This window comes from Pinus tabuliformis, chromosome 3_2, assembly GCF_031772625.1.
Source record: "Pinus tabuliformis cultivar Carrire ecotype Pingquan chromosome 3_2, CPIR1, whole genome shotgun sequence".
In the NCBI taxonomy this organism is placed as follows: domain Eukaryota; kingdom Viridiplantae; phylum Streptophyta; class Pinopsida; order Pinales; family Pinaceae; genus Pinus; species Pinus tabuliformis.
Window position 1 is genome coordinate 948,144,677 of NC_142302.1, and position 20,819 is coordinate 948,165,495.

The following is a 20,819-nucleotide window of genomic DNA, read 5'->3' on the forward strand; positions in this document are numbered from 1 at the left end:
TCATAGAGACATCAGAAGCATAAAAAATGCGGCTTTCATCCACTTCAAAAATCTCTACAGTGATGATGAAGCCGTCGATCACCCTCCTATCGTGAATGAGGTGCTCGCCTTGGTTTCTGAAAGAAATAATCATTTCCTGGATGCTGAGATCACTAACAATGAAATAAAGGCCTCTCTCTTCGCTATGGAACTAGACAAGGCCCCGGGCCCCGACGGTTTCACTGCTGGTTTCATTCAAACCTGTTGGCAGATAGTGGAGAAAGATCTTTGCAGAATGATAAGGAAATCCAAAGAGTGCCAGAAAATTGGGGGAAGCACTAATTCGGCCTTCCTAGCCCTCATCCCCAAGGAGAAAGGAGCCAACTCCTTCAGCCGGTTTCGTCCTATATCTCTATGCAATATAGGCTATAAGCTGATCACGAAAGTTATTGCCAACAGACTTAAAACCAGTCTCCTGAATATCATTCCTGTGAATCAGGGAGGATTTATCAAAGGAAGACAGATTGTGGACAACTTTGTCCTGGTCCAAGAGGCAATCCACTCCAGTATGGCCCACAAAAAGAAAGGCATGGCTGTCAAGCTAGATCTAGAAAGTACCTTTGACAGAGTAAGACACAGTTTTCTATTTGAGGTTCTGCACAAATTCGGGTTTGATCCCAAATTCATCAATTGGGTTAAGGCATGTATCAGTGAGCCCTGGATAGCCCCTCTAGTGAATGGGAGAGCCTTAGATTTCTTCAAAGCCTCCCGAGGATTAAGGCAAGGGTGTCCATTATCCTCCCTGATCTTTGTCCTCCAAGCTTCCGTCCTCGGCTTTCTTCTGATCAAAAAGCAACATGATCAACATCTTTTGGGCTTCAACATTGCGATAGGTGTTAACAACATCAACCACGTGTTATTCGCAGATGACACCCTCTTGCTGGGTGCTGCTACTGTGTCCTCTGCTAAAAGCTTCACAGAAGTGGTTGATCTTTACTGTGAAGAATCAGGAAGCAAGATGAACAAAGGTAAATGCCATATATACTGTTGGAATACCCCTGCCTCCTCATTGCAGCCATTTCCAATTGTTTTAGTTTCGCGGCTTCCTCGTCTTGGTCCTCCTTCAAGTATCTTGGTCTTCCTATCTTTCTACATCGTGCTGTCAACAGAGATTGGCTGCCCTTGCTTGAAAAGTTCGAGGCTAAGATACATTCCTGGGGCTTTAACTGGCTTAATCTGGCTGGAAAGTTAGTTCTTATCAAAGTTGTCCTTAACAGCCTCCCCATTTACCAATTTGTAGTCATGCTGGCCCCCGCAGGTATTATGAAGAAAATGGAGGATCACATTAGGAAATTATTTTAGAAAGGCGGGAAAGCCAACGGAAAGAGAATCCCTCTATTAAGCTGGAATAAAATTTCCATGCCCAGATTGGAAGGTGGACTGAACTTCAAGAACATTAGCACGCAAAACTTCGCTTTGGGTGCAAAATTGATCTAGAGGATTATAGCCCCAAAGCCGGGATGGGCTCAGATCGCTTTGTGGAAAAAATTCTTCCGCGGGCAGAGGAAAAGATGCCTTGATCAACCCAGAACAAATATTGGCTCGCCTATTCAAAAACTCTGTGCAAAATCCTTCTCCCTCATCAAGGATCACGCGCATTGGATTCCTGGAAATGGTAAGCAAATCAGAATCTGGGAGGATCATATTATGGGCTGCAATCCTCTGTCTAATGATAGATCTCTGACAGCGCTGAAGGATTGGATGCAAAATTCGGGTTACAATACTCTGTGGGACATTTCTAAATGGGAAAATGGTTTCTGGCACAGCTGGATAGATTTTGTGACTCCCCAGTCCCTATCCAAAGATCTGTCTATATTCTTGGAATTCCTCAGTGGTAAGGCCCCTACGAGAAGCAGAAAGCAAGACAGTCGTGGCTGGGGCTCGTCGACTGGGCAATACTCTGTGGCTCAGGGATATAAACAGATGTTAGCACATCCACATGTTCCCTCTGACCCGAAACCTTGGAAAGGAGTCTGGCATCAAAGCTCGTTACCAAAAATTGACTATTTTTGTTGGCTTCTTTGTCACCATCACATATTGACGGACGACAGACTTCTCAAAAGAGGTTATTATGGTCCATCTCGCTGCTCTTTGTGTGTCAATCAGTCAGAATCCGCTGTGCATTTGATGTTGCATTGCAACTTTATGGGAAATCTCTGGAACGCGGCTCTTAGCTCTTGGCAGGCGGACATCATTCTTCCCAACAATATTCCTGAGCTATTTTCGAACTAGAGGGCATTGTGCCCTAGAGGCTCACTCCAAAATGCTCACATCAAAACTGCCTGGTGCATCCTCCCCAAGTTAATCTGCTGGTTTACCTGGTTGGAGAGAAACCAGAAGATCTTCAGGGATAGGAAGAGAGATTACAAATCTGTCTGGATTAATATTAAAACACAGTTAAAGGAATGCGTTGGAGATCAGTTGGATGGGGCAGGCCTGTGCGACCGCGACTCAGCCTGGTGCGATTCCTTGGACCTCCGCTTCATCAAAACTGTCAGGCCCCTCGTCCTCCCTAAAGCTTGGCAACTTCGCCTCAACGCCTCTGATTTCTTGGCTTTCTGTTCAAAGCAAGTTCACTCTTTTCTCTTCTTTGATGGGGCTGCCAAAGGCAACCCGGGTAGATCCGGTGCAGGTGGTGTTGTCAAGAGAGAGGATGGCAAAATTGTTATCAAATTTGCCTGGGGTGTGGGCCTAAGCACCAGCATGCAAGCCGAAGCTCTGGCCCTTTTCCAAGGTCTGAAGCAACTCATGTCCCTTGGAATCAAGGATGCAATAGTGATAGGGGACTCGCAAACCATCATAAAAATCTTCATTGACAGCTCTTCCCCATCTGATCTTAGATTGTCCAGATTGATCACCAGAGCAAGAATCCTTTCCAATTCCTTCTAGAGTTTGAATTTCTACCATGTTCTGCGAGAAAACAACAAAGAGGCTAATGTGGAAGCTAATAAAGCAGCCCTTCTTCCCCTCGGAGTCATCCTCAGAGAAGGCGAAGAAAGCTGGGACCCCATTCCTTAATCTCCTGGTGATTATGTTTTACTTCTCTTGCTGAAGCAGTTTGTTTGCACCTTTATTTCTGGAAAAATTGAGGCAGTTGCCCGTAACTCATTTTGTAAAAATTCCTGGCGTAGCATAGGAAAAGAGATCTCGGACTTGAGCAAAGAGCTCACTGAATATTGCGCTGCACATTGTAATCAGAACCATGGTATTTTGGCCAGAAAGAAATATATCTCTCTAACCGTTTCTATTAAAAAAAAACATTCAAATTAATTTGAAAATAAAAGTATTAATAACATCATTGATATAATATAAACTATATTTAGAAAAATAATATTTCTAATATTATTAATCATAATAAATTTTTGAAATTGTTAACCTAACAACATTAATATTATTAATAATATTTAAATTACAATATTAAATTTAACAACATTTAATTAATAATATTAATATTATTAATAACATTAACATTATCATATTAACATGAATATTAATAAATAATATTAACAACAATTAGTATTAACAATAACATTGATAAATTTTAATATTAATAACATTTTAATATTAAGTTTTACAATTATTTATTGATGTTAATTTTAATATTATTATTAATATTAATTGTACTTACTTTTTCATTTTTTTCCTTTTTTTTTTCGGCAAGTACCCACGGGGAATTTGAACCAGTGACCTATCGCAAGGAGTGCCTAAATAGTGCACCTATTCATCGTCAATCCAAAGCCTCGTGGGCTTTAATTGTACTATTATTATTAATATGTATTAAAATTAATATTAGTTTCAATATTAATTATTAATATTAATATCAATTAATATGAATACAAATATTAAAATTATTTCCATTGTTATTAATGTTAATTATTAATATTAATAACATTAAAGGATATTAATAGTCATCATTATAATTAAAAGTATTAATAACATGATTGATACAATGTCAATTGTGTTTAGAAAATCAATATTAGTAATATTAGTAATCATAATAAATTTGGAAATTGTTAACATAATAACATTAATATTATTGCTTGATTTTAGACTTTTGCGATCCATAGTGATTTTGATAAATTCCTTCGCATTAACCACATCATGAGCTTTTGGTCAACCTTTCGAAACGTCTACCGAAAACTCATGATGTGATTAATCTGAATTTTTTTTATCAAAATTAATATTATTAATAACATTTAAGTTACAATATTAAAATTAACAACATTTAATTAATAATATCAATATTATTAATGACATTAACATTATTACTCTAAATAATATTAACATTTAGTATTGACAATAATATTAATAAATTTTCATTTATTATTATTATTTTCATTTATTAATATTAATGTTAATTCATGCTCACGGGGCCTTGGTTCAAATGTAAAGGGTGTATTATTAAGGCACTCCATGCCATAGATCATGGGTTCCAATCTCCTTATGGGTGGTGACTTTCCAAAAAAAATATTATTTTTAATTAATATATTTAAATATTAATATCATTAACGATTATATAAATAATGTTTTAATATTATTTATTAATATTAATTAAGATGAATAACAATATTAATATTACTTTTAATATTATTAATATTTATTGATCTGAAATTGATCTAAGACAAACAATTAAGGTATCACAGACTCATGTGCATGGATGTGCCTATCTTATTTTATGCAACGGATCGATAAGATTGCGAAATACACAGACACTGAAGCAGTTAGAGAAAACATAACAGGCAAACATGTAAACACAACAAGATTAATAAGGAGTTCACCCAATACTCCTGGGCTACGTCTCCCGGTCCAGACTTCAGTGGTGGCCTCTCTATTATGTTTTCAAAAGCAAATTTTTTGCAACAGTGAGCTCAATTTGAGTCTCACACAGCATATATGAATCATCAAGACTGTACTTGGATCCCCCAAGTCTCTGAAGTACACAAACTCTACTTACTGAAACTCGACCCCTAGTGGTCACAGTAGTATGAGCCCAATCTGAGACTCATACATGACAGGCATATACAGAGGAGTTCACTTGAACCTCTCAAGCCTTCTCTGGAGTACACAGACTCTCAGACTCTCTCTTGCTCTGTCTGGCTCAATGTTGGCCTTACTTCTGCAGGTCAGCTCGGCTCCTTATTTATGCTCTTAGCTTTCTGTGTCTAACTAGCTCTCTGCTTCTTTCTCTATCAGTTCGTGGCTTTAAAGCCAATCTGCTTTCTGATTGTTTGTTTCTTCTTCCTAGCTTTCTGGTTTCCCCGCCTCTGTCCGTCTGAATCCCTCTTTTTGGTGTAATCATCATGGTATAACGCCTCACAGGGAGGTGGCCACCTATTCTGTAATGGATGAGTGTGTCAAGTTCATTGGAAATATTTGAATGGTCGTTATTTCCGTTTGCTCCAAGATTGCCCGCAAAACACGAATCTTCTGCCAACGCATCGTCCATATCGGACTTCAAATCCCATGCGATCTTGCTCTATAACCTTGTCAAATCCGGTCATCCATCGGGACACGTCTCCGCCGTTGATCTGGGCCCCCCAAATCCTACGGTTGTCACTCATATCGGGCGGTTGAGTAGCTTGATGGTTACCCGTCCGATGTGAGCGGTTTTCTCTCTCTTCCGCTGGATGCGTGGCAATCATCGTGTGGCATCGGGCGGGACTTGGTTGAAACCGCTTACCGCCTCAAAGCCCTTCCGATATCCTACCGGTTTTGAGGAATCCCGCTCCGACGGAACCGAATTAATTACTTTTCCACATTTCATAATATTTCAGGTCTGGGTGCTCGGGGCTTCTCTTCACTGAGAGGTTTTCCCTGCAATATGCAATTACCGACTTGTCGCTAATCACATATCGGAAACTACCTCCATTGCTCCAAATTTGTCCCTGCAATTGTCGGTTGGTGCCAATGCACGTTACCATGGTCTGCCGCTCTGCACGCTAGATCGACGGCCCTCGTTGATCTGCACTAATCGCCATTCGCAACTGTCATGAGGATTCCTCCGATAGCTTGATCTTCATAAGATTTTTAATTTTAGGCATAATTTTAAGAGTTCATGAAAACTTAGAGAGTGTTCTAGGATCCAATTCGGATCACGACCTTCCCTGTGAAAAATCTTTTGGACCACCAAAAGTTGGTTTTTAAGCATCAACCAAGTGAGGGTATAAATTCCTTGCTTGCCCAATTTCTATCCATCTTGCACTGCTTGGTTTTGAACCTTTGAGCCCAATCCTAAGGTACTCAACATCCCCTCTGCGTGTTGTCCTTACCTTCCTGTCTAGAACTGTATCTTCCTGCAATTCATTGAGATATTCAGGCAACAGATCATCAATAGAAGGCAATTGGCTCTGCTCTTCGGGATCTTCAATCAATGAAGGTTCAAACAGTCTCAAGCTTTCTGCATTAACTACGGAATAGATGTGCATGTAAGCTGGCAAATCAAGGCGAAAAGCATTTTCACCAATTTTCTCAAGTATCCTGAAAGGTCCATACCTTATTGGCTTCAGCTTCTTACCTTCACCTTGCATTCTGTCTTTGCTGATATACAGCTAGACTTGATCACCAACTTGGAAACTATGCTCAATCTGATGCTTATCATGCCTTGCCTTGTACTTGGCTTGGCTCTTTTCTAGTTGTTCCTGTACTGCTTGGTGAATCTCTTGTATTTGTTCAATGAACTTGGTTGAGTCGTCCATCAACCGCTATATCTTTACCAGAGACAAAATCCAAGGGAGACCTTGGTGTAAAACCAAAACGGGTCTCAAAAGGAGATCTCTGTGTAGAAAAATGTTTAGCTCGGTTGTAAGCATGCTGCACATAGCATAGGTGTTCATCACAAAGCTTTGGATGCTTGTTGCAATAGCCTCTAAGCAATTGGATCACTGTCTTGTTGACCACTTCTGTTTGGCCATCTGTTTGTGGATGAAAGGATGTGCTCTTCTTTAGTCTGGTGTCCATCAATTCCCTCAGACTCGACCAAAATTTCCCAACAAATCGGGAATCTCGATCAGATACAATAGAAGTGGGTAATCCAAAATTAACCCATACATGCTGAAAGAACAACTTTGTTGTTGGTTCAGCTATAATCTGTTCGTTACAAGGTATTAAAATACACATTTTGCTGAACCTATCCACAATAACATATAAATAGTCATGACCTTTTCTAGATGTAGGCAGTCCCCCAACAACGTCCATGGAAACACTTTCCCAAGGATGAGAAGGAACTGGTAGTGGAGTGTACAAGCCTAATTTTCTATTGCTGGACTTTCTTTTAGCACACATGGTACACCCTCTTACATATCTAGAAACTGTTTCATGCATTTTTGGCCAATAACAAAATCTTTGCGGTTGTGCAAGTGTTTTACTTACACAAAAGTGACATGATATTAGAGAAGTGTATGCTTCTCAAATTGTCTTTACACTTTCAGTTTGTGGAATGCATAACTTTCCAAAATGATACAAGAGTTGGTCCTTAACATGATAATCCAATTCTTCTACTTGTTTGCCATGACTTAAAGTTGCATATACATATTTAAAATCTATATCTTGAGCATATTGTTCAATGTAGCTTTCACGTAATACTGAATTATGCTTAAGTATAGTGGATGCATTTATGATTGGTCTGGACAACATATCTGCAACTTTATTGTGTACGCCCTTTTTATATCTAATGACAAGATGAAACTATTGTAGAAAACCCATCCACCCTATAGTGTCTTGATTGCTGCAACTTAGTTTGTGAGTGTAAATATTGAAGTGGTTGATGATCAATATGTATAACTGTCTCTTTGCCCATTAGATAATGTTTCCACATTTTCACACTCCGTGCTAATGCATATAATTCATTATCATATGTGGGATAATTAACTACTGCAGAATTAAATGTCTCAGAATGATAACATATGGGTTTACCATGCTGCATCAACACTGCTCCCATGGCATAGTCACTGGCATTGGTTTCAATCTCAAATGGTCTTTGAAGATCAGACAATGCTAGTACTGGTGTTGTACTATAATTTTCTTTTAAGGTGTCGAAGGCTTTCTGATGTTTGCCTCCCCACTGAAACACCTTGTTCAAACATGTTAAAGCATGTAAGGAAGCTGCAATCAAGGAATAGTTAGAAATAAACTTTCTCCAATACTGTGCTACTCCTAGGAAGCTTCTAACTTCAGTAGCAGATTTGGGTTTAGGTCAGTTTACAATGACTGCAACCTTAGGGGGATCTATCTTCAATTCACCACCCCCTACAATATGACCCAAATAATTCAAAGATGTTTTGCCAAATTCGCATTTTGATAGCTTAACATAAAGATTCTCTTTTTTCAAAACATCTAGAGTTTTCTTTACATGCTTCAAGTGTTATTCCCGTATTTTACTAAATATAAGAATGTCATCTAAATATACAATGACAAAATCATCAATAAAAGGTCTGAGTACACCATTCATTACTCTCATGAAAGTAGCAAGAGCATTAGTTAAGCCAAAAGGCATAAATAACCACTCATACAATCCCTGCTTTGTCTTGAAAGCAGTCTTCCATGCATCTTGCTCTGCAACTCTAAGCTGATGGTAGCCACTATGCAATTCCAACTTGGAAAAGTAAACAGCTTCTTTCAACTTATCTAATAGATCATCTATACGAGGAAGGGGATAACGATTTTTTAACGTTATCTTATTCAGTGCTGGGTAATCAATGCACATTCTCCATGAGCCATCTTTTTTTCTCACCAAGACAATTGGAGATCCACATGGTGATGTGCTAGGTCTTATGAACCCTTCCTCGAGCAGATCATGTATCTGCTTCTTGATTTCTGCATTCTCTAAAGTGGACAACTTGTACATTCCAATGCCAGGCAATGGAGCATCGTGTTGCAAATTAATATCATGTACTATTTCCTTTTTGGGTGGCATACCTTTATGTTCTTGAAATAGTATATCATATTCTGAAACAACTTTTTCTAAATTAGCTTGTTGTTTAGCATTACAGCTGTTATCACTCAGGTTGTCCTTAAAGCTCCGGAAAAGGATACGGCCGAGGTAACCACAGACCAACTTTGGATTGCAGGTTCTAGCCAACCTGCAATCAGAGAGGGCTCTCTCTTTATGATTTAGCTTTGTTTAAAAGGATCTTAGGCTAGGTCTCGAGTTTAGAGGGTTTTTGTTTTGTTTTGGGTGGGAAAATTGATGTGTTCAGACAGAGAGGCAAGGCATAGTCTAGAAGTTTCAAACCATTGGGCGTGGAATCAAGGAGTTGGACTGCTGGTGCGTTTTCTTGGTCACAAGAGAAATAAGGAGCAAGGTAGCTGCTCATGAAACAACACTTAAAGCTTAAAAGGATGGAATGAGGGATAAGGAATGAGAGGCAACAAAGAATCTCTCACTATGCTTAAAGGGGGAAAGTGAATGAGCTTTATCCAGGAGAAGTTAAGAATTCCTAGACAACTCTCAAAGATGAATGGATTAGGGGAAATATGAGCCGAAAGGAATTCATATTCATGACTGATCCAGAGGAAAACATTAAGAAACAGCAGAAATTGAGCATAGAGAGTATTTAAACTAATTGTAAGCTATTCTTTCTTCCTACTATTTGGACGGTATATCAAATGAAAAAAACAGAGATAGGAAAACTTATTGAGTCATGTTGCAGAACATGAATTCCAAATTCACTTCTTGAAACCATTAGACACAGAGAAGACAGTCTTTCCGCCAAGCTTTTCAGCAGTCTTTGATTACAGAAAACATATCAGGTATATAGTGCGAGTCTCCACTGAAAAACTATCAACCAACCGACCCTTTAAACAATACAGAGGGTGGTATATATAGGGAAGATTTAACCAAAATTATCTATTACAGACGACCTAATAGGTCTAACAGAAATATGATTACTTTAACCTAATCCTATCTAGAAATAAATGCCAGAAAATACCTTTGAGCTTTGTTGGGGGCAGCTGTATCAAAATGAGTTAATATCTGTCCTGGTGGCTCTGTGCTCTTCATCTGTTATAACTGTGCATTGGTCTTTGCACCCTTGCTGTTCGGCGGTTTTAAATGCCTCTAACTGTGATTTGAGAGATAGGATGGGCGTACTCCTCTTGATTTGACTTTCTGGGGGGCTCATCAATGTTTAAGTGCTTCGAGCCCCTTAAAAAATCCTCGACTGATACTCTTTAGCTCTCCTTCTTCCTCTGATACCCTTTGCCAATAATTTGATGCTATTTCTGAGGTGCTGTGGGTCTTATTCACAAATAAATGGCCGTTGTTCGGCCTCTGTTTCTTTCGAAACTGTTTTCTGCCCCTTCCGGCAAGCTTCGCGAGGAAAAATGGGTCATTCGGCGTCTTTCAGGCTTGCTGGGGGCCGCAGAATGAAAAGATTCCCCATTCAGGCCCAAAAAATCTAGGCGCAAATCGCTCATCAAAAACTGCCTCAGAATCGGATTCCGGGGCTCCGAAGTGCGATTTTCGCGCCTTTGCGCCCAAAAAGTGCTGATGACGTCAGCATGATGTGACATTGTACGGAGGGTGACGTCAGCAGGATGATGTGGCGAGATGACGTTAGCATGACATCATCATGTACGAATGGTGACGTGGCAGGTACGGTGGCAGGGATACGTGGCAGTGACGTGGCAGGAGGCCACGCAGGCAGGTGACTCGACATAGTGATTGGATAGGGGGTGACGTCACTGGGCAAGCGGGTGACACAGGCAGGGGCGGTTTCCGGTTTTGTGGCGCACCGCTTATGGTCAACGGTGGTTTCGGGGGAGAGGGCTCCGCCATAGCCCAACGCTTGACGCGTGGCAGGAGGTACGGCGGCAATACCGCCCATCTCCTAGACGCTAAAGCTCGGGCGTTTTGGAGATGGGACGGCCCGCCCACCATAGATCTGCGGGGCGGGAGATCCAACGATTGGCAGTATATGCGAGGCAGCGGTGGGTTAGCGAGCGGGGATATTCGTGCGAATATTCCCATTTAAATATAGCGCGCGGTGGGTTTAGACTTAGGAAATGGCAGGTTTATGGGTTTTTTGAGCGCGGGTTAGCAATTTATGCCCAAAACTTGGGGTAAAGGGATAAAAATTGGGTTTGTGAGGGCTTTTGAGTTAAGGAAGAGGTTATTAGTCTAACCAGGTGTCAGATTAATCCCTGCTGTGACTCGGATGGGCTAAAAACAGCCCCAGATAGACCATTTTTTCCCGGACTTTATAAAAATATGGCTATATTGCCAGGGAGGGAATATTTACGTAGGGGAGTTTTATATGCATAGTTTAATATGGGAATGGGAAAACTGATAGGGATTTATATAATACTGTTACTAGTTAATATGAAGGTGACCAGCAAGCGCTAAGGTCAGGGGTCTTAGGCTAAATTTGGGGAAAAGGACTTGTAGAGAACTGAGATCCTTGGGTGAAGCAGATCTTCACCAAGGCAACTGATATGGAGTATGATGAGACTAAGAGGCAAACAGATCTTGACCTCTTTGGGAAGTTAGTAAGTGGCTTTGGGGAGTTTAGAAGAAAGGGGAGTTAGTGATGTTCACCTTTGAGCCCTTTTGCATAAAATTGCCTGCACTGTGATCTGAAAAGATAAAACACTTTGTACCACAAAACTGATCACCCATTATCATTCTGCAACCACACAGCTACCTACCCAGCCTACTTTTCTAACATTTTTTCTTCTTCTTCTTTTTTATGGGTGGGTGCATTTAGACTTGCAGACCCAGCTTTACAATTTTTCTTTTTTCAATTTTTCCTATCTAAATCTACACTTATTTCTGCCAGGGCCCAGATTAAACAGTTGGCTCCCTTTGATTCTCTACTTATCTACTAATCTGCCAAGATTTAGCTGTTTGGTCTTCCCTTAACTGAAAAAACTCATCACAAATAGAATACAGCAGTTGCATTTGGACCAGCACACTTTCATTGCTTATTGTGGAAATATGGAACACTGCAGCTTGCAGAGCATGACATATTTGGCATGTAAAAATGTCAATCATGAAAAATGAATACCTGCTGCAGCAAGAGGCTAACAACAGCCCTCAAATACATTGGTTTTATCAGGTTTCTTTTCCTTTACAACCATCAGTAAAAATTGTTTGCATGAATTTACAATTCTTTTCATCTGCCCTGAGTTTATGAGAGTATAATTATCCTTGAGTTTATGAGCTCTTACAATATATTCAATTCCATATTTAACGAGCTGATACTTGTTTTTTGTCCTATAGAAAATAACTTTTCTATCATACAAGTAAGGACTTCCTAAAACAATTCCACGTATATCCAAGGGAACAATATCTAACTCAACCTCATCTATAAATGCTGACCCAAAAGAAAACCTAAGTTTACATTGTCTAATCACTTGTAACTTTTCTTTATCACATAACCAACCTAATGGATATGGTTTCTTGTGAGGTATGGTTAGTAATCCCAACTTCTTTACAATTGCTTCAGAAATTAAATTTACTTGTGAGCCAGTATCAAACAAAGTATCAATCTTTTGATGCTTGGAAATAACCCTAATATGAAAAAGCTCATGTCTTTTCCTCTCATTTTCTTCATTATCAATAGATTGTGCAGAATTACTAGTAGATGCTTCAGAATTTTCACCTTTTATACCTATGGTTGTGATTGTTGTTTCATCCCCTGAGTCTGACCCCAAATATTTTTGAATAGCTGCAACAGTCTTCTTCTTTTTGCGATCGTACTTCTTTGGTTTCAACTCTGGATGCAGAATCCAGTAGTGTTCACCATCATGCCCATCCTTCTTGTAGTGAGTGCATGAAGGTTTGGTCTTTTGTACAGCATTTTCCTTCCTCTCTTTCCATTTCTACTTTCTCTTTTCCTTGTTCTTGCTTGTAGTGGGTTTTAATGACCCTCCAACTTTTGGGTTCACATTCTTACGTCTAGCCTCTAGATGTGTAGCCTGAACAGACACCTCATCTATGCTAGTAGGATTAAACATGAGAATGGTGTGTCTCAAATAACCATTTAGACCACCTATATACTTCAGCAGAGTTTCAGGTGAGTCTAAAGAAATGCCTAAAATCAAAGCTCTTTTCCTAAATTCTTGGGTGTAGCCTTGTACACTTTTCCCTTTCAATTGTCGAAGAGTTTGCCAACTCATCATGGCTTGCTGCATATAAGCTAGTGGGTAGAACTGTTTTTTAATTGCAGAAACAAACTCACTCCAGACAGAAAGAATTTTACCATGTTTCTTCATGTCAACTTGTGTCCTGCCTTCCCACCATACCAAGGTAGTGCCTCCAAGGCATAGGCTGGCCAGCTGAATCTTACTATTGTCTGAATCAATGCTCTGCACCCTATAATACACATCAATCTGTATGATCCAATTATCCAGCTTCTCTACATTCAACTCTCCATCATATATTGGTAAATCAAATTTAACATCTAATTTAATCAAAGATGTCTTCTTTTTATTTTTAGGGCTATTAGGAGATGTGGGAATTTTTTCTTCCTTCCCTTTGCCTTTAGAATGGTCATTGAGGAGAGATTCTTCTGCTCCTTTATCTTGTTTGGAGTTTGATGAATCTTCATCTCTACCTTTCTTAAATTCTCTATACATTTCCTCTACCATGGCTCTCATGGTCATGAAACTATCCATGAACTAGGGGTCTGATTCCAAGGGACTTTCTTCAGCCATTTTCTTCTTAGGATAGACTCTTCCAATTACTGGGTTAGTTTCAACCAACTCTCCTTCTCCTAATTTAAGCTTTGATCTAGTTATCCTTCAACAAAAAAAAAATTCTAACACAAGCTTGTCTAACCTTAGCAACCTAGAGCTCTGATACCACCTGATCTAAAATTTATCTAAGACAAACAATTAAGGTATTACAGACTCATGTGCATGGATGTGCCTATGTTATTTTATGCAACGGATCGATAAGATTGTGAAATACACAAACACTGAAGTAGTTAGAGAAAACATAACAGGAAAACATGTAAACACAACAAGTTTAATAATGAGTTCACCCAATATTCCTGGGCTACGTCTCCTGGTCCAGCCTTCAATGGTGGCCTCTCTATTATGTTTTCAAAAGCAGATTTTTTACAACAGTGAGCTCAATTTGAGTCTCACACAGCAGATATGAATCATAAATACTGTACTTGGATCCCCCAAGTCTCTGGAGTACACAAATTCTAGTTACTGAAACTCTACCCCTAGTGGTCATAGTAGTATGAGCCCAATCTGAGACTCATACATGACAGACATATACAGAGGAGTTCGCTTGAACCTCTAAAGCCTTCTCTGGAGTACACAGACTCTCTAACTCTCTCTTGCTCTATCTGGCTCGATGCTTCCTTTGCTTTTGCAAGTCAGCTCGGCTCCTTCTTTCTGCTCTTAGCTTTCTGCATCTAACTAACTCTCTGCTTCTTTCTCTGTCAGTTCCTGGCTCTAAAGCCAATCTGCTTTCTGACTATTCGTTTCTGCTTCCTCACTTTCTAGTTTCCCTGCCTCTACCTGTCTAAATCCCTCTGTTTGGCATAATCATCATGGTATAATGCCTCATAGGGAGGTGGCCACCTATTCTGTAATGGATGAGTGTGTTAGGTTCACTAGAAATATTAGAACGGTCGTTATTTCCATTCGCTCCAAGATTGCCCGTGAAACACGAATCTTCTACCAATGCATCGTCCATATCGGACTTCAAATCCCATGCGATCTTTCTCTATAACCTTGTTAAATCTGGTCATCCATCGGAACACATCTCTGCCATTGATATGGGCCCACCAAATCCTACGGTTTTCGCTCATATCGGGCGGTTGAGTAGCTCGATGGTTACCCGTCCGATGTGAGCAGTTTTCTCTCTCTTCCCCTGGATGTGTGGCAATCGCCGTGTGTGTTGGGCCCCTATACTACTAGTGTAACCCCCTTATTGTTATTAGTACAACCCCCTTATTATATTGATGTACCCATGTAGTGCCCGTATTGTTACTATTGTGCCCCATAGAAGCCCACTATTGTTATTATTGTGCCCTTACATTATTATTGTTATGTTAGCTCTGATTATATTATGACCCCTTAGACTCCTATATAAAGAATGGAGGTCTTTTTATTTGTATCATCAAAGAATCATTCATTTGTGTAATGTAAAGGAGGTTGCCCCCTTAAAGATGTTGAATTCTAAGGCATTGATCTATATTTTCTATCTTTTTGTGAGTTAGTTTCATAATATTTGGTATCAGAGCTTTGGATTCTAAGGTTTCGCTACTCCAAATAGGTCATCATGGAATTTTCCCTATAACTTTTTTTCTGTGACGTTTCAAAAGCGAAAAAAAAAAAAAAACTATTTGAAACGAAATTGCACTGAACCTCGGGTCCGAATATCAAAGCTTTTTGCGCTATATCTGCGGAGATATGATATGAGGAAGTTGGTCTTTTTTGAAAACTCCTGAATTACATTCCAAACAAGGGACCTAGGGAAAATCATCATAACTTTCTCTCTAAGCATCGGATTGAAATTTCGTAAGAAGGTACAGAAAGAGAATGGACTGTAGTTTCTTGTATATATTTTTCAGATCCAAAGGTCAAAACAGTCACACGTGTCATGTCGTACAAGTTTTCTCTATTGAACTAGTCTATAATTAGGTCACTGTGGGAGATAAGGCATAACTCTTCCTTGGAGAATACAATTTGGATCAGACTAGTGGCATTGGAAAGAGGACGTAGAGGGCTACTGTAGGTCGCAATTTCAGAACTTAAAGATCTGAAAGTATAGACAGTCGTTTCAAGATTGAGCTCCTAAAATCAAGAAAAAGCAAGATGAGGAAGTTTGATGGCAAGGATCTGGTAAATTGGATACTTCAGATGGAGCAATATTTTGATCTACATGGTGTACTAATTGTACAAAAGGTATGTACTGCATCTTCATATTTAGAACCAGATCAATTTTTATGGTATAAAGGGCTTTGTTCTCGTAAACAACTTGTTACGTGGTCAATTTTCACAGAGGAAATGATAGAACATTATGAGGATACAAAGAGCAACACCACAACAATTGGAAAGAGTAAAAGGGCTTTGTTACATAGTGGAAACTAAAATTATGGAAACAAGGAAGTCTACCCCTCACAATTATAAAGATGGAAGTGTTGTTTCTCCCAGCCTTCCACAACCTACAAGGGTTACACCACAACAATTGGAAGAAAAAAGAGAAAAACGGCTTTGCTACAATTGTGATAGCAAATGCATTAAAGGTCATAAGTGTGCTGAGAAGAAATTATTTTACATAGAGTATGAAGAGGAGGAAGAAAAGGATCAATAAACATCAAAAGAAAAGGATATACGCCAGGACCCAACCCCAGAGAAAGAAGAAATGAATCAGACCATATCTTGTAAAGCATTGGCAAGAATTACCACTCCTCAAACTCTCAAGATAGAAGGACATATCAAGAAGAAAAAGGTGCAAGAAGTGAAAGATCACATCGAGAAAGAAGAAATGAATCCAACCATATCTTGTAATTCATTGGTCGGAATTACCACTCCTCAAACTATCAAGATAGAAGGGCATATCAAGAAGAAAAATGTTCAAGAAGTGAAAGATCACATCGAGCATCAAGAAATGAATCCGACCATATCTTGTAAAGGATTGGAAGAAATTACCACTCCTCAAACTCTAAAGATAGAAGGACATATCAAGAAGAAAAAGGTTCAAGCAGTGAAAGATCACATCGAGCATCAACAACAAGTTCTCCAACTTTTAAAGGATAACGCCACTTTGGTGCAAAATCGAATGAAACAATAGGTAGATCAACATCGTAGTGAAAAAAATTTTGATGTAGGTGATTGGGTATTTTTATTGCTACATCTCAAGTAATCTATTTATGAGAAGGAAATGTTGGCAATACTATATGCACTTAAGAAATTGTGACCTTACCGAATGGGAAGACACTTCAAGGTAAAAATGGATCATGATAGTCTTAAATACTTTTTAGAACAACTATTATCTTTAGAAGAACAAAAACAATGGGTCATAAATATGTTGGGTTATGACTTTGACATCATCTATAGAAAAGGGAAGCAAAAAATTTTTGCAGATGCACTCTCAAGAAAGGATGAGGATGTGGAAGCATTGTTTTGTGCTATTTCTATTATCCATCCAGATTGGATAAACAAAGCAAGGGATGAATGGAAGAAGGAAGAAGAAGTATGGCCACTCATTCAAAAGTTGCAGAAGATCCCTATTCAAACAATATTTCCAAAACTTGAAGAGGTAGGAAAAATCATATTGGAACCTGGAGCAGTCACAGAAACAAGAACCCGACAACTACGGAATCAATCAATTTCAGAGTATCTCATCAAGTGGAAGAACTTACCAGCTGAAGATTCCACATGGGAGGACAAGAATTTTATACAGAAGCATCAAGAACTACTCAAGCGTTGAGGACAACACTTTTTGAAGGAGAGGGACATGTTAGGCCCCTATACTGCTAGTGTAACCCCTTATTTTTATTAGTACAACCCCCTTATTATATTGATGTACCCATGTAGTGCCCATATTGTTACTATTGTGCCCCATAGAAGCCCACTATTGTTATTATTGTGCCATTACATTATTATTTTTATGACGGCTCTGATTATTTTATGACCCCTTAGACTCCTATATATAGAATGGAGATCTTTTCATTTGTATCATCAAAGAATCATTCATTTGTGTAATGTAAAGGAGGTTGCCCCCTCGAAGAGGCTGAATTCTAAGGCATTGATTTATCTTTTCTATCTTTTTGTGAGCTGGTTTCATAACAGTGTGGCATCGGGCAGGACTCGGTTGAAACTGCTTACCACCTCGAAGCCCTTCCGATATCCTGTCGGTTTTGTGGAATCCCACTCTGATAGAACCGAATTAATTATTTTTCCGCATTTCATGATATTTCGGGTCCAGGTGCTCGGGGCTTCTCTTAACTTAGAGGTTTGCCCTGCGATATGCGATTATCAGAAACTACCTCCGTTTCTCCAAATTTGTCCCTGCAATTTCCAGTTGGTGCCAGTGTGCGTTACCGTGGTCCGCCGCTCTGCGCACTAGATCGACAGCCCTCGTTGATCCACACTAACTGTCATGAGGATTCCTCTGATAGATTGATCTTCACAAGATTTTTAATTTTAGGCATAATTTTAAGAGTTCGTGAAAACTTAGAGAGTGTTCTAGGATCCAATTCGGATCATTTACAAATTTTAATTTTAATATTAAATATTAATATTAATAACATTAATAATAATAGAAATTATAATATAATCTAATATAATACAATATAATACTAATACTAATAATAAATATAATATAATATAATAGAATAGTACTAATACAATATTATTATTATTATTATTATTATTATTAAAATATAGTATTATTCCATTGGGTTTCTGATATCAATCCCTTGGGTTTATTATTGCCTTACGTTTATAATATCAATCATGGTCAACCATGTTTGAATGTGGCATTGTGACAAGGATTGTCTCACAATTCAAAATAAACCATGTTTATTTTAGTGTTCGTAATATTTGTATTTGGGTTTACCAATGTTGGGTTTATAATATTAGTCCCTTGGGTTTAATATTATTCCCTTATGTTCATAATCCCTTGGGGTTTTAGTATTAATCCCTTTGGTTTATTATTCCTTTGGGTTTATAATATCAATCCCTTGGGTTTACTATTCCCTTAGGTTTATAATATCAATCATGGTCAAACATTGTCAATCATAGCCAAACATGGTCAACCATGGTTCAATGTCGCATTGTGACAAGGATTGTCTCATCATGAAAATAACCATATTTATTTTAGTGTTTGTAGTATTTATATTTCGGTTTACCAATGTTGGTTTTATAATATTAGTCCCTGGGTTCATAATCCATAAGGTTTTTATTATTAGTCCCTTGGTTTTATTATTCCTTTGGGTTTATAATATCAATCCCTTGGGTTTATTATTCCCTTAGGTTTATAATATCAATGATGGTCAACCATTGTCAATCATAGCCAACCATTGTCAACCATGGTTAAAGGTTGCATTGTGACAAAGATTGTCTCGCCATGAAATTAAAACATGTTTATTTTAGTGTTTGTAATATTTATATTTGGGTTTACCATGTTTATTAATTCCTTGAGTTTAAAATATTAATTCTTAGGGTTCATTAATTCAACCATGTTTATTAATTATTTTTAATATTTATCTTAGGGTTTGTATACCTTGGGTTTATAATATTAGTATCTTTTGTTTAATATTATTCCCTTAGTTTCATAATCCCTTGGGGTTTTAGTATTAATCCCTTGGGTTTATTGTTCTTTGGGTTTATAATATCAATCGCTTGGGTTTATTATTCCCGAGTCATCCATGGTTTATTATGACATCAACCATGGTCAACCATGGTCCAACATGGAATTGTGATAAGGATTGTCTAAATATGAAAATCAATGATGGTCAATCATGTTTATTTTAGTGTTTATAATATTTATCTTAGGGTTTATATACGTTGGGTTTATATTGTTAGCATTAATCCCTTCGGTAATAATAATATAATATTATCATTATAAAAATAATATAATATTATTATTATAATACTAATACAATATAATTGTTATTATTAATATTATTATATATTATATATTTTTATTATAATAATATAATAATAATTATAATATATTATTATTCCATTGGTTTTATGATATCAATGCCTTGGGTTTAGTATTGCCTTAGGTTTATAATATCAATCATGGTCAATCATTGTCAATCATAGCCAACCATGGTCAACCATGGTTGAATGTCGCTTTGTGGCAAGGATTGTCTCACCATGAAAATAAACCATGTTTATTTTAGTGTTTGTAGTATTTATATTTGGGTTTAGAAATGTTGGGTTTATAATATCAGTCCCTTGGGTTTAATATTATTCACTTAGGTTCATAATCCTTTAGGGTTTTAATATTAATCCCTTGGGTTTATTATTCCTTTGGGTCTATAATATCAAACCCTTAGGTTTATAATATCAATCATGGTCAACCATTATGAGTCATATCCAACCATGGCCAACCATGTTTGAATGTCGGTTTGTGACAAGGATTGTCTCACCATGAAAATAAACCATGTTTGTTTTAGTGTTTGTAGTATTTATATTTGGGTTTACCAATGTTGGGTATATAATATTAGTCCCTTGGGTTTAATATTATTCCCTTTGGTTCATAATACCATGGGGTTTTAGCATTAGTCCCTTTTGTTTTATTATTCCTTTAGGTTTATAATATTAATCCCTTGGGTTTATTATTCACTTAGGTTTATAATATCGATGATGGTAAACCATTGTCAATCATAGCCAACCATGTTTATATTTGGGTTTACTAATGTTTGGTTTATAATATTAGTCCCTTAGGTTTAATATTATTCCCTTGGAGTTTTAGTATTAATCCCTTGGGTTTATTATCCCTTTGGGTTTCTGATACCAATCCCTTGGGTTTATTATTGCTTAGGTTTACAATATTAATCATGGTCAACCATTGTCAATCATAGCCAACCATGGTCAACCATGGTTGAATGTCGTATTGTGACAGGGATTGTCTCACCATGAAAATAAACTATGTTTATTTTAGTGTTTGTAATATTTATATTCGGGTTTACCAATGTTGGGTTTATAATATTAGTCCCTTGGGTTTAATATTATTCCCTTATGTTCATAATCCCTTCAGGTTTTAGTATTAATCCCTTGGGTTTATTATTCCTTTGGGTTTATAATATAAATCCCTTGGGTTTATTATTCCCTTGGGTTTATAATATCAATCAGGTAAACCA